This window comes from Rattus norvegicus, chromosome 1 (assembly GCF_036323735.1).
Source record: "Rattus norvegicus strain BN/NHsdMcwi chromosome 1, GRCr8, whole genome shotgun sequence".
NCBI classification, from domain to species: Eukaryota; Metazoa; Chordata; class Mammalia; order Rodentia; family Muridae; genus Rattus; species Rattus norvegicus.
This window is the reverse complement of record NC_086019.1, coordinates 95,578,891-95,592,177: the sequence shown is the minus strand read 5'-3', so window position 1 is coordinate 95,592,177 and position 13,287 is coordinate 95,578,891. Positions and strand designations below refer to the sequence as shown.

Sequence of the window (13,287 nt, the reverse complement as noted above, 5' to 3'; positions counted from 1 at the left end):
ACAGAGCAATAGGTACAGAGACAGACAGATAGACCAGTGGAACAGAATTGAAGACCCAGAAATGAACCCACACACACATATGATCACTTGATTTTTGACAAAGGAGCCAAAACCATCCAATGGAAAAAAGATAGCATTTTCAGCAAATGATGCTGGTTCAACTGGAGGTCAGCATGTAGAAGAATGCAGATCGATCCATGCTTATTACCCTGTACAAAGCTTAAGTCCAAGTGGATCAAGGACCTCCACATCAAACCAGACACACTCAAATAGAAGAAAAACTAGGGCAGCATCTCGAACACATGGGCACTGGAAAAAATTTCCTGAACAAAACACCAATGGCTTACGCTCTAAGATCAAGAATCGACAAATGGGATCTCATAAAACTGCAAAGCTTCTGTAAGGCAAAGGACACTGTGGTTAGGACAAAACAGCAACCAACAAATTGGGATAAGATCTTTCCCAATCCAATAACAGATAGAGGCCTTATATCCAAACTACACAAAGAACTCAAGAAGTTAGACTGCAGGGAGACAAATAACCCTATTAAAAAATGGGGTTCAGAGCTAAACAAAGAATTCACAGCTTGAGGAATGCCAAATGGCTGAGAAGCACCTAAAAAATGTTCAACATCTTTAGTCATAAGGGAAATGCAAATCAAAACAACCCTGAGATTTCACCTCACTCCAGTGAGAATGGCCAAGATCAAAAGCCCAGGTGACAGCAAATGCTCGAGAGGATGTGGAGAAAGGAACATTCCTCCATTGTTGGTGGGATTGCAGACTGGTACAACATTCTGGAAATCAGTCTGGAGGTTCCTCAGAAAATTGGACATTGAACTACCTGAGGACCCAGCTATACCTCTCTCAGGCATATACCCAAAAGATCCTCCAACATATAACAAAGACACATGCTCCACTATGTTCATAGCAGCCTTACTTATAATAGCCAGAAGCTAAAAAGAACCCAGATGCCCTTCAACAGAGGAATGGATACAGAAAATGTGGTACATCTACACAATGGAATACTACTCAGCTATTAAAAACAATGACTTTATGAAATTCATAGGCAAATGGATGGAACTGGAAAATATCATCCTGAGTGAGGTAACCCACTCACAGAAAAACACACATGGTATGCACTCATTGATAAGAAGTGGCTATTAGGGGTTGGGGATTTAGCTCAGTGGTAGAGCACTTGCCTAGCAAGCGCAAGGCCCTGGGTTCAGTCCTCAGCTCTGAAAAAAAAAAAAAAAGTAAATAAATAAACTTCTGTGACTTCTTTAAAAAAAAAAAAAAAGAAGTGGCTATTAGCCCAAATACTCGAATTACCATAGATGCACAGAACACATGAAACTCAAGAAGGATGACCAAAATGCAAATGCTTCACTCCTTCTTTAAAAGGGGAACAAGAATACCCTTGGCAGGGAATAGGGAGCCAATGTTTAGAACAGAGGCATAAGGAACACCCATTCAGAGCTAGCCCCACATGTGGCCCATACATATACAGTCACCAAACTAGATAAGATGGATGAAGCAAAGAAGGGCAGACTGACAGGAACTGGATGTAGATCTCTCCTGAGAGACACAGCCAGAATATGGCAAATACATAGGCGAATGCCAGCAGCAAACCACTGAACTGAGAATGGGACCCCTGTTGAAGGAATCAGAGAAAGGACTGAAAGAGCTTGAAGGGACTTGAGACCCCATATGAACAACAATGCCAACTAACCAGAGCTTCCAGGGACTAAGCCACTACCCAAAGACCCTTCATGGACTGACCTGTTGTGGTTTGCCCTGTATTTTGATGCTAATTCCACTGCCCCAAGGACAGCTGCCTAGTCACATACTCAGAACTCAGGTGACTTCACCAGAACCACCTCCCCATTGAATTTGTAAAGCACAGGTGAGGGGCAGGTACAGGATAGAAGGAGGCCTATTATTGGAGGAGAAGGAAAGATGGGCAGGAGAGAAGTTTGAAGGAAGAGGAGGAGACTGTGAGAGAAAGGAGAGACAGGAGAGGGGGAGAGGGTGAGAAGCCATGGCAGATGATGTTAAGATTCTGCTCTGTGTATTTACAGGTTGTTATTAATATTCTCAAGGGATGGATGGTACCCGGCTTTGTATGTTTAAAGTGGGCAATTATATCTTACCAATTGGGTCAAAGATTATTGTGTTGTGTGTTCTTTTATGTGAGGGTTTGAGTGTAGGAAAGTGTGAGGCTGGGATGTGTTTCCACCAAGATATCTAGCAGATATCTTGGGGCACCGCGGTGTGGACCTAGTGGGGTAAAAGACAACTATACCTTTTTTATTTTTTATATTTTTACAACAACACTGACCCTGGGCTCCAACTGCATAGGTAGCAATGAATAGCCTAGTAAGGGCACCAGTGTAAGGGGAAGCCCTTGGTCCTGCCAAGACTGAACCCCCAGTGAATGGGATTGTTGTGGGGAGGGCGGTAATGGGAGGAGGATGGGGAGGGGAACAACCATATAGAAGGGGATGGGGAGCGGCAGGACCCCTGCCAGAGACACCGCCGGACCCTGAAGGAAACAGACCGGATAAACAGTTCTCTGCACCCAAATCCCGTGGGAGGGAGAGCTAAACCTTCAGAGAGGCAGACAGGCCTGGGAAACTAGAAGAGACTGCTCCCTGCACACACATCTCGGACGCCAGAGGAAAAAGCCAAAGACCATCTGGAACCCTGGTGCACTGAAGCTCCCGGAAGGGGCGGCACAGGTCTTCCTGGTTGCTGCCGCTGCAGAGAGCCCCTGGGCAGCACCCCACGAGCGAACTTGAGCCTCGGGACCACAGGTAAGACCAAATTTTCTGCTGCAAGAAAGCTGCCTGGTGAGCTTGGGACACACGGAAGCAGAATTTCTCTAGAACCGGGCACGTTCTGTGTTTACCGGAAGTCCCACACCCGCGGATCCCGGCCCGCAGCAGCTCTCTGCTCCCAGACCCGGTGAGAGAGAGACCCAACCGCCTGGTCAGGTGGGCACTCCTGAGGCTGCAGAGCGGAAGAGACCACCAACACTGCTCACCCCTGCCCACATCCCTGGCCCAAGAGGAAACTGTATAAGGCCTCTGGGCTCCCGTGGGGGAGGGCCCAGGAGCGGCAGGACCCCTGCCAGAGACACCGCCGGACCCTGAAGGAAACAGACCGGATAAACAGTTCTCTGCACCCAAATCCCGTGGGAGGGAGAGCTAAACCTTCAGAGAGGCAGACAGGCCTGGGAAACCAGAAGAGACTGCTCCCTGCACACACATCTCGGACGCCAGAGGAAAAAGCCAAAGACCATCTGGAACCCTGGTGCACTGAAGCTCCCGGAAGGGGCGGCACAGGTCTTCCTGGTTGCTGCCGCTGCAGAGAGCCCCTGGGCAGCACCCCACGAGCGAACTTGAGCCTCGGGACCACAGGTAAGACCAAATTTTCTGCTGCAAGAAAGCTGCCTGGTGAGCTTGGGACACACGGAAGCAGAATTTCTCTAGAACCGGGCACGTTCTGTGTTTACCGGAAGTCCCACACCCGCGGATCCCGGCCCGCAGCAGCTCTCTGCTCCCAGACCCGGTGAGAGAGAGACCCAACCGCCTGGTCAGGTGGGCACTCCTGAGGCTGCAGAGCGGAAGAGACCACCAACACTGCTCACCCCTGCCCACATCCCTGGCCCAAGAGGAAACTGTATAAGGCCTCTGGGCTCCCGTGGGGGAGGGCCCAGGAGCGGCAGGACCCCTGCCAGAGACACCGCCGGACCCTGAAGGAAACAGACCGGATAAACAGTTCTCTGCACCCAAATCCCGTGGGAGGGAGAGCTAAACCTTCAGAGAGGCAGACAGGCCTGGGAAACCAGAAGAGACTGCTCCCTGCACACACATCTCGGACGCCAGAGGAAAAAGCCAAAGACCATCTGGAACCCTGGTGCACTGAAGCTCCCGGAAGGGGCGGCACAGGTCTTCCTGGTTGCTGCCGCTGCAGAGAGCCCCTGGGCAGCACCCCACGAGCGAACTTGAGCCTCGGGACCACAGGTAAGACCAAATTTTCTGCTGCAAGAAAGCTGCCTGGTGAACTCAAGACACAGGCCCACAGGAACAGCTGAAGACCTGTAGAGAGGAAAAACTACACGCCCGAAAGCAGAACACTCTGTCCCCATAACTGACTGAAAGAGAGGAAAACAGGTCTACAGCACTCCTGACACACAGGCTTATAGGACAGTCTAGCCACTGTCAGAAATAGCAGAACAAAGTAACACTAGAGATAATCTGATGGCGAGAGGCAAGCGCAGGAACCCAAGCAACAGAAACCAAGACTACATGCCATCATCGGAGCCCAATTCTCCCACCAAAACAAACATGGAATATCCAAACACACCAGAAAAGCAAGATCTAGTTTCAAAATCATATTTGATCATGATGCTGGAGGACTTCAGGAAAGACCTGAACACACTTAGGGAAGCACAGGAAAACATTAATAAACAAGTAAAAGCCTACAGAGAGGAATCGCAAAAATCCCTGAAAGAATTCCAGGAAAACACAATCAAACAGTTGAAGGAATTAAAAATGGATATAGAAGCAATCAAGAAAGAACACATGGAAACAACCCTGGATATAGAAAACCAAAAGAAGAGACAAGGAGCTGTAGATACAAGCTTCACCAACAGAATACAAGAGATGGAAGAGAGAATCTCAGGAGCAGAAGATTCCATAGAAATCATTGACTCAACTGTCAAAGATAATGTAAAGCGGAAAAAGCTACTGGTCCAAAACATACAGGAAATCCAGGACTCAATGAGAAGATCAAACCTAAGGATAATAGGTATAGAAGAGAGTGAAGACTCCCAGCTCAAAGGACCAGTAAATATCTTCAACAAAATCATAGAAGAAAACTTCCCTAACCTAAAAAAAGAGATACCCATAGACATACAGGAAGCCTACAGAACTCCAAATAGATTGGACCAGAAAAGAAACACCTCCCGTCACATAATTGTCAAAACACCAAACGCACAAAATAAAGAAAGAATATTAAAAGCAGTAAGGGAAAAAGGTCAAGTAACATATAAAGGGAGACCTATCAGAATCACACCAGACTTCTCGCCAGAAACTATGAAGGCCAGAAGATCCTGGACTGATGTTATACAGACCCTAAGAGAACACAAATGCCAGCCCAGATTACTGTATCCAGCAAAACTCTCAATTAACATTGATGGAGAAACCAAGATATTCCATGACAAAACCAAATTTACACAATATCTTTCTACAAATCCAGCACTACAAAGGATAATAAATGGTAAAGCCCAACATAAGGAGGCAAGCTATACCCTAGAAGAAGCAAGAAACTAATCGTCTTGGCAACAAAACAAAGAGAATGAAAGCACACAAACATAACCTCACATCAAGTATGAATATAAAGGGAAGCAATAATCACTATTCCTTAATATCTCTCAATATCAATGGCCTCAACTCCCCAATAAAAAGACATAGATTAACAAACTGGATACGCAACGAGGACCCTGCATTCTGCTGCCTACAGGAAACACACCTCAGAGACAAAGACAGACACTACCTCAGAGTGAAAGGCTGGAAAACAACTTTCCAAGCAAATGGTCAGAAGAAGCAAGCTGGAGTAGCCATTCTAATATCAAATAAAATCAATTTTCAACTAAAAGTCATCAAAAAAGATAAGGAAGGACACTTCATATTCATCAAAGGAAAAATCAACCAAGATGAACTCTCAATCCTGAATATCTATGCCCCAAATACAAGGGCACCTACATACGTAAAAGAAACCTTACTAAAGCTCAAAACACATATTGCACCTCACACAATAATAGTGGGAGATTTCAACACCCCACTCTCATCAATGGACAGATCATGGAAACAGAAATTAAACAGTGATGTAGACAGACTAAGAGAAGTCATGAGCCAAATGGACTTAACGGATATTTATAGAACATTCTATCCTAAAGCAAAAGGATATACCTTCTTCTCAGCTCCTCATGGTACTTTCTCCAAAATTGACCATATAATTGGTCAAAAAACGGGCCTCAACAGGTACAGAAAGATAGAAATAATCCCATGCGTGCTATCGGACCACCACGGCCTAAAACTGGTCTTCAATAACAATAAGGGAAGAATGCCCACATATACGTGGAAATTGAACAATGCTCTACTCAATGATAACCTGGTCAAGGAAGAAATAAAGAAAGAAATTAAAAACTTTTTAGAATTTAATGAAAATGAAGATACAACATACTCAAACTTATGGGACACAATGAAAGCTGTGCTAAGAGGAAAACTCATAGCGCTGAGTGCCTGCAGAAAGAAACAGGAAAGAGCATATGTCAGCAGCTTGACAGCACACCTAAAAGCTCTAGAACAAAAAGAAGCAAATACACCCAGGAGGAGTAGAAGGCAGGAAATAATCAAACTCAGAGCTGAAATCAACCAAGTAGAAACAAAAAGGACCATAGAAAGAATCAACAGAACCAAAAGTTGGTTCTTTGAGAAAATCAACAAGATAGATAAACCCTTAGCCAGACTAACGAGAGGACACAGAGAGTGTGTCCAAATTAACAAAATCAGAAATGAAAAGGGAGACATAACTACAGATTCGGAGGAAATTCAAAATATCATCAGATCTTACTATAAAAACCTATATTCAACAAAATTTGAAAATCTTCAGGAAATGGACAATTTCCTAGACAGATACCAGGTATCGAAGTTAAATCAGGAACAGATAAACCAGTTAAACAACCCCATAACTCCTAAGGAAATAGAAGCAGTCATTAAAGGTCTCCCAACCAAAAAGAGCCCAGGTCCAGACGGGTTTAGTGCAGAATTCTATCAAACCTTCATAGAAGACCTCATACCAATATTATCCAAACTATTCCACAAAATTGAAACAGATGGAGCCCTACCGAATTCCTTCTACGAAGCCACAATTACTCTTATACCTAAACCACACAAAGACACAACAAAGAAAGAGAACTTCAGACCAATTTCCCTTATGAATATTGACGCAAAAATACTCAATAAAATTCTGGCAAACCGAATTCAAGAGCACATCAAAACAATCATCCACCATGATCAAGTAGGCTTCATCCCAGGCATGCAGGGATGGTTTAATATACGGAAAACCATCAACGTGATCCATTATATAAACAAACTGAAAGAACAGAACCACATGATCATTTCATTAGATGCTGAGAAAGCATTTGACAAAATTCAACACCCCTTCATGATAAAAGTCCTGGAAAGAATAGGAATTCAAGGCCCATACCTAAACATAGTAAAAACCATATACAGCAAACCAGTTGCTAACATTAAACTAAATGGAGAGAAACTTGAAGCAATCCCACTAAAATCAGGGACTAGACAAGGCTGCCCACTCTCTCCCTACTTATTCAATATAGTTCTTGAAGTTCTAGCCAGAGCAATCAGACAACAAAAGGAGATCAAAGGGATACAGATCGGAAAAGAAGAGGTCAAAATATCACTATTTGCAGATGACATGATAGTATATTTAAGTGATCCCAAAAGTTCCACCAGAGAACTACTAAAGCTGATAAACAACTTCAGCAAAGTGGCTGGGTATAAAATTAACTCAAATAAATCAGTTGCCTTCCTCTATACAAAAGAGAAACAAGCCGAGAAAGAAATTAGGGAAAGGACACCCTTCATAATAGACCCAAATAATATAAAGTACCTCGGTGTGACTTTAACCAAGCAAGTAAAAGATCTGTACAATAAGAACTTCAAGACACTGAGGAAAGAAATTGAAGAAGACCTCAGAAGATGGAAAGATCTCCCATGCTCATGGATTGGCAGGATTAATATGGTAAAAATGGCCATTTTACCAAAAGCAATCTACAGATTCAATGCAATCCCCATCAAAATACCAATCCAATTCTTCAAAGAGTTAGACAGAACAATTTGCAAATTCATCTGGAATAACAAAAAACCCAGGATAGCTAAAGCTATCCTCAACAATAAAAGGACTTCAGGGGGAATCACTATCCCTGAACTCAAGCAGTATTACAGAGCAATAGTGATAAAAACTGCATGGTATTGGTACAGAGACAGACAGATAGACCAATGGAATAGAATTGAAGACCCAGAAATGAACCCACACACCTATGGTCACTTGATTTTTGACAAAGGAGCCAAAACCATCCAATGGAAAAAAGATAGCATTTTCAGCAAATGGTGCTGGTTCAACTGGAGGGCAACATGTAGAAGAATGCAGATCGATCCATCCTTATCACCCTGTACAAAGCTTAAGTCCAAGTGGATCAAGGACCTCCACATCAAACCAGACACACTCAAACTAATAGAAGAAAAACTAGGGAAGCATCTGGAACACATGGGCACTGGAAAAAATTTCCTGAACAAAACACCAATGGCTTATGCTCTAAGATCAAGAATCGACAAATGGGATCTCATAAAACTGCAAAGTTTCTGTAAGGCAAAGGACACTGTGGTTAGGACAAAACGGCAACCAACAGATTGGGAAAAGATCTTTACCAATCCTACAACAGATAGAGGCCTTATTTCCAAAATATACAAAGAACTCAAGAAGTTAGACCGCAGGGAAACAAATAACCCTATTAAAAAATGGGGTTCAGAGCTAAACAAAGAATTCACAGCTGAGGAATGCCGAATGGCTGAGAAACACCTAAAGAAATGTTCAACATCTTTAGTCATAAGGGAAATGCAAATCAAAACAACCCTGAGATTTCACCTCACACCAGTGCGATTGGCTAAGATCAAAAACTCAGGTGACAGCAGATGCTGGCGAGGATGTGGAGAAAGAGGAACACTCCTCCATTGTTGGTGGGATTGCAGACTGGTAAAACCATTCTGGAAATCAGTCTGGAGGTTCCTCAGAAAATTGGACATTGAACTGCCTGAGGATCCAGCTATACCTCTCTTGGGCATATACCCAAAAGATGCCTCAACATATAAAAGAGACACGTGCTCCACTATGTTCATCGCAGCCTTATTTATAATAGCCAGAAAATGGAAAGAACCCAGATGCCCTTCAACAGAGGAATGGATACAGAAAATGTGGTACATCTACACAATGGAATATTACTCAGCTATCAAAAACAACGAGTTTATGAAATTCGTAGGCAAATGGTTGGAAGAATTACCCTAGATCCCTAGAACAAACGAAACTCAAGACGGATGATCAAAATGTGAATGCTTCACTCCTTCTTTAAATGAGGAAAAAGAATACCCTTGGCAGGGAAGGGAGAGGCAAAGATTAAAACAGAGACTGAAGGAACACCCATTCAGAGCCTGCCCCACATGTGGCCCATACATATACAGCCACCCAATTAGACAAGATGGATGAAGCAAAGAAGTGCAGACCGACAGGAGCCGGATGTAGATCGCTCCTGAGAGACACAGCCAGAATACATCAAATATAGAGGCGAATGCCAGCAGCAAACCACTGAACTGAGAATAGGTCCCCTATTGAAGGAATCAGAGAAAGAACTGGAAGAGCTTGAAGGGGCTCGAGACCCCAAAAGTACAACAATGCCAAGCAACCAGAGCTTCCAGGGACTAAGCCACTACCTAAAGACTATACATGGACTGACCCTGGACTCTGACCCCATAGGTAGCAATGAATATCCTAGTAAGAGCACCAGTGGAAGGGGAAGCCCTGGGTCCTGCTAAGACTGAACCCCCAGTGAACTAGTCTATGGGGGGAGGGCGGCAATGGGGGGAGGGTTGGGAGGGGAACACCCATAAGGAAGGGGAAGGGGGAGGGGGATGTTTGCCCGGAAACCAGGAAAGGGAATAACACTCGAAATGTATATAAGAAATACTCAAGTTAATAAAAAAAAAAAAAAAAAGAAAAAAAAAAAGAAAAAAAAAAAAAAAAAAAAAAAAAAAAAAAAAAAAGAAGGGGATGGGGAGAAGTTAGGGGGATGTTTGCCTGGAAACCGGGAAAGGTGATAACAATTGAAATGTAAATAAGAAATACCCAATTTAATAAAGATGGAGGGAAAAAAAAGTTCAGAGTATGGTATGAGAACCACTTAGATGGAGTGCACTGTCTCACGGTCAAGCTTCATGACAAGCCTATTGAGTGTGTTGTTGCTGAGAGGGAATGGTATACCTTCCTCTATTGCAGCAGCCTGTCTCCACAATCCTTGTGTACAGTTAAGAAAGTCAGACATATGAAAGCTGTTATCTAGTCTTCGTTGATAATGTTCATAAATGGGAGAGTTCTCGATGACTACCAAATCAAAGAAAAACAGGCCTTCGTCATTCTAATAAACTTACCTTTTATTAGCTAGTTATACATGAATTCCATTGTAAGCTGGTATGAATATGGTATTCACATATCATTAAGGTGAACTGCAAAAGACCTTGCTGTTCTGGGTTTAGGAATTTAAGTGAAAGTCCTTACTACGTAACTTAGGCATCACCTCTTTTGTGATTTTGGTCAAATGGTGTCACCTCTTTTTTCCTCATTCCATAATTCTACAAAGATAGCAGTAAAAACTGATATATATATATATATATATATATATATATATATATATATATATAATTAATTTAATGTAGGGGGTCCATTGCTACTTTTGCTCACAAATAAAGATTTAGTGTTTCTTTTAAAAAAAAAAAAAAGGGTTGACAGGAAAACGGATTCATCGCTGTTCAGGAATAAACCAAACACGCTGTGAAGACAAACCCAGTCCTTTTTTCCTGCCAGCATAGGAGCTTTCTACTTGTAGCAACTCAAAGCTACCTCAGACATCTAGACTCTGAAATCTCAAGGCTACAGGGAAGCAAGTGAATGCCCAAGGAACAGATTAGCACACCGCAGGGATGCCCCCGAAATTGCCCACAGTGTTGCTGTCTGGGTCCAACTGAGCACAAGACCCAAGCCTCGCACGCACCAGGTCCAATTCTCTCCGGAGGGAATTATAACGGACATTCCATTACAGACCTAATAAGAGGAAGGCCAAGAGCGGTGAGGCGCGGAGCCCAAGGCCACAGGAGCCTCCTGAGGAAACTGCTGTTTCCAGATCCCAGGACACTAACTCCTGTAGAGTTAGAGTTCCGGGATCCAAGATCCTCCAGCAGATGGCTAGACAGCGGGGAACCTCCACTCATCGGTGCAGGCGTCGCCATGGGAACCACTGGTGCTGAGGCCGGGAGAAGCGTGCGTCAGGGAGCGCTGCTAAGCCGCGAAGGAGAGCACGGCTTACGCAGAAGGTGGGAGTTGGTCCTCTGTCCTCGAAGTCCTTCTGGTTCGCGCCCCTCGATTCACAGGAGCCTGTTTCTGCCCAGAACGGTGAACCATTGGAAAGATGGTCTGTGAAGCAAGAATGAGATCCAGAACGTCGGAAGTCCCGCCCCCGGGGTTCCCCAAGAAGGCGCTTCTTTTCCAGCTTGCCGCTCTGCCTTCTGGGAAATGTAGTTTTTCTTTTGTTTCGGTTCAGTTTGGTTTGGTTCGATTTCATTGTTGTTGTGGTGGTGGTGGGGTCTTGTTTGGTTGGTTGGTTGGTTTTGGGTTTTTTGTTTTGCTTTGGTTTTTTTTTTTTTTGTCTCGTTTTGGTTCAATTTGGTTTTTCGAGACAGGGTTCCCTAATGATCCGCTGAATTTTATTGGTGTTAGTTATAACATCTCCATCTGATCTCAAATTTTTATAAATTTAATGCTTCTCTTTCTTTTGGTTATTTTGGCAAATAGTCTGTCAGAGAACCAGCTCTTTGTTACGCGGATTCTTTGTATTTCTGATCTCATTCCATCTCGTTATTTTTTGCACGGCTTCATTAAGTCTTCCCACCTACTGATTCGGTGCATGGCTGCTATGGCTGTTCCCCCGCCCTCCCCCATAGGTTCTTGATGTGCATCATCATTTTTTGTTCTCGACTCTGAAATGTAAACACACAGGTCGTAAACGTCCCCCATAACTAACTGCCTTTGCTGTGTCTCAACAATCTCTGTGTCTTCCTTTTCAATTGACTCTGTGACATTTTAAACTTCTTCCGTGGTTTCTTCAAAACTTGGTGATTAGTGAAGAACTGACTGTTCACTGGGGGCCTACTGGCACTGGCAAAGGAACATCAGAGAGTAGAGATGTGAGCAGGCACCAGGCCTGTCAGTTGTCACATCCTGGGTCTCCACCCAGCCTCTCTGCTCAACCCCAAAGCCATTGGTTTGAGTCCTTCACCTCTCTTTCCTTCTTTCTTCTCTCCTCTCTCCATAATCTTGTCTTGCACTTTCTTTTTCCTCACAAAGAACACAGTTTGACCCCTATTGCAGCATCCCTGTGCCTCAGCCTCCCAAGAGACAGATTGTCAGACATTAGACATTAACCTATCTTTACTCTGGCTGCTTTTATCCAGAGTTTTCTCCTTCTCTTCCTTCTAGAATGCTGACACTAGCCACTAGAATCACCGTGTCCTCTCTTCTTCCACTTATGCTCACAATAACTAACATGCTGGCACACCCAGTGCTGCCCGAGTTCCTTTACTCCCTTTAGAGGGGCAATTGTGTAACAGGCTATGACTCTGCTTTTGTGTTGTGTCTGCCCCTGGGTAGCTGAGGATAAAGCTGCTGCCCTAGACAGAGGGAAGCAACTACATTGTGGTGTGGTTCCTTCTCAACGTTGCAAACAAAAATGGACATGTGACCTAATCCACCCATAAAAATAGAGACCCACCCTTTAGTGAACTGCATCCCTTAGCAAAAACCTCTTCCTCCTCCTCTGAAGATAAACCTCATAAGATAAATCCTTCCATCATAATCGGGCCCCTGAGTACCCTCACCCAGGAGGCTCACTATCAGTCTTGACAATGTAACCCTTTTTATCAGTACTCTGAATAAAATTATCTTGCTACATTTTTTCAAATCTGTGTGAGCCCATATGTGCAACTCTTAAGATAAAAAAAGACCTAAGAACCAGAAAATACTGACCCCGACCCTGACCCTGACCCTGACCCTGACTATGATGTGGGTTGCTTTTGTGTTTCTGCCTTGTTGGTGTTCTGTGTGTCTCTTGTAATTGTACAGGCCTCTCTTTCTATGGATTCTGGAAATTTTCTGCCATGATTTTATTGAAAATACTTCATATCTCTTAGTGTGGAATACTTCTTTTCTCTGTTCTCAGAATTGGTCTTTTTCAAGATGTCCCAGAGAGCTTGCATGTTTCATTTGTATGGCTAGTTTTATATCAACGGGAGACAGGACAGAGTCACTGGAAAGGAGGGAACCTCAGTTGAGAAAATTACTCCTATAAAGATCTGCCTGGAGCTGGGTGCACGTG

At 43.8% G+C, this 13,287-nt stretch overlaps 1 pseudogene across 1 annotated transcript in view; it reads right to left on the bottom strand.

Moving 5' to 3' along the window:
• Positions 1 to 11,345, bottom strand: part of Znf599l-ps1 (zinc finger protein 599 like, pseudogene 1) — a 30,543-nt pseudogene extending 19,198 nt beyond the window's left edge. The window contains exon 1 of the transcript NR_175267.1: positions 11,224 to 11,345. The product of NR_175267.1 is annotated as a zinc finger protein 599 like, pseudogene 1 (transcript). The remainder of the gene's footprint in view (positions 1 to 11,223) is intronic.
• Between the last annotated feature and the right edge of the window lie 1,942 nt (positions 11,346 to 13,287).